The sequence below is a fragment of the Scophthalmus maximus genome, chromosome 8 (assembly GCF_022379125.1).
Source record: "Scophthalmus maximus strain ysfricsl-2021 chromosome 8, ASM2237912v1, whole genome shotgun sequence".
Lineage (NCBI taxonomy): Eukaryota > Metazoa > Chordata > Actinopteri > Pleuronectiformes > Scophthalmidae > Scophthalmus > Scophthalmus maximus.
Window position 1 is genome coordinate 10,990,001 of NC_061522.1, and position 2,500 is coordinate 10,992,500.

Sequence of the window (2,500 nt, forward strand, 5' to 3'; positions counted from 1 at the left end):
AGAAAGACGTTATTTAAATAACATATTGTGGGGAAGAGACACATTTGACGTGACGTCTGTTTCAAACAGAGGGACATTAAGGCCCGATGGGATTTTTCTAGTGCTCTTTACAAACTCAAATATGCGTAAACGATCAACAGGTTAACATAGTCACCTGTTAAAATGTGTTGAATGTGCGCATCAGTATCCGATTCCTTCTGATTGTCTTCTGTTGTTTCTTCTCAGACCAACTCTTCATTAAAAAAAGAAAAGCATTATCAACCGTTGGTATTAGAATATGCTAATGAGATAGGGCCTCTCCAACGGTAATCTGTTGGTCAACATATCTGCTAATTGGCATCTTTGCTAACTACACCGCAGATGAGATGTATCATTTATTATAAATTATAATTCAAAGTTTTTCAACACTCACCGTAGCATAATGTTCTTTATCATCCTTCATAAAAACACAGTGAACGATCTAACTGTTAGCTTTAGTTTGGATAAAACTGCACAGCAACATGTGCTTCATCCCACAGATGTAAAATCAGAAGATCTAAACGGATCTAAATTGCGATATTTGATTATTTCCTCAAATATAATTTTATTTTTTGTGATTATACTTTATTGAGGTTTTCAGTTTTTTACAGTACAGTGTAATCAAAGAGGATTGTGTGATAATTTCTATTTATCTGTACATATGCCAATAAGAAACAACAATATATAAATAAAATAATGAGGATGTTTTTTAATTGAAAAAGGAAGATAAGGAAAACGCCCCAAAAAGTGCTTGTGTGTCTTGGTACCCGTATCATGCCAACTATTCCAAGTAGTAGTCTACTTATCAAGTAGCGAATAAGATTGAGTTAGAGTGCTGTGTGCCGTCACCACCCTCTGGCATCATTCCCCTTAGTCTGAACTTAAGTAGTCAATATATTTCCCCCATTTTCCAATGTATTTGTGCCCACCTATCATTGTTTCCATATACGAAATTTGTTCATATAATGCAACTTTGCCCGATTTCAGCAAACCAGTCGGTGAATGAGGGGCTGCCTAGTGTCTAATATTATTTTCTTAAGGAAAAATGCCACAGAAATTGCGATGTATAATCCGCAATCCGAATAACAAACAGCAACATTGAGTATATGTGGAGTATATGTTCATATAGTCGTATTATTTTTGTCCTAGGGTCCACGCAATGTTGTGTATCCAAATTATCAAGGTTTTCACATCGCATCCAGCAGTAATAATAGCTGTTATTGATATCAGCTAAGTTGTGTTCAACAAACACATACCGTCTTCCCCCACTCAAACAAAATAATATGGAAACTGATTACACTTTGACTTTATTTTTGATGTTTTGTTCCCTGGAGCAAATATTTGTGCTTGTATCTTGCATGATGCAAAATTATCAATAGGATGCAACTTGCATCCTATTGATAATCAGTGAGCTCCCTTGTCTTCTGAAAAGGAATCACTAATGTACCTCACACCACATTGAAGACTCTTTTTCAAGATACAGCAGGTGAATTGTCAGTGATTTTGATTGACACTGCTAATGTGGTCTCATTGACAGATAAAGAACCATGATTAAGACAAAGTAATCCTGCATGTCTCACAATGGCAGCCTGACACATAAATATAGTGTACACCAGTCAAACTCTTCCATCAAACCTCTGAAAGGCTCATTAGTGATGTATAAAGAAGTAAACTACAAAGAAAAGAAGAGGCACTAGATAAGGATATTACATATTAAGATCAATAATATAGATCATGTTATTTCTCATCTTGCTTAAGTTTTCATTAGGTAGTTGTAGTCTTCCATTCGACTGGTCAACTGATTGGTCGATATGCTCTCCTCGATATGCACTAATTTCTCATTGGTCGGTCATTGTCGGTTTTACTGTCATATGAAAAAATCTACATTAATAGTCTTCTGGGATTGGTCCATTATTTTTGGTGACAGAAGGAACACAAAATGTTCTCATCTGTGGACTCACCTGATCTAATGGAAAAATTATAAGTCTAACTTATTTAAAGTTTACTGAACATGTAATCAGAGTCGTCGGCGTCGGTATGTGATTCCTGCATTTTAAGGCACAAATCATCTCCTCATGTGGAGTTCATAATCTCTCAGTCATTCTGGTTACTTTTTTGTACAGCGTTTCAAAGTAGGAGGAGCTGCTAGGTCAAAAAGTTAACTACACCACTGTAAATTCCCTTTTCTGAGTTTAAAAAAAACAAAAACTAATGTGATCTTAATCCTTAGGATAGAGATGATGGAGTATAAAAAAGTAAATAGGTTTATATTAGAGCATTCTTTTTTATTGTTTTAGAAAGAAAGTAGGAAAAATCTGAAATAAAGTTGAAATTCTAAGCAATGAGAAATTGGCTGCAATTTTGGCAACAAAGTTTTGGTGATTGCATGTTTCTAACAAAATATTTCCTAAAGCGTGAAAACTGGCCTGTCCTTTTCCTTTCTGCTGCCTATCTATTGTGATTATGATTTCTGAGAGTTTCA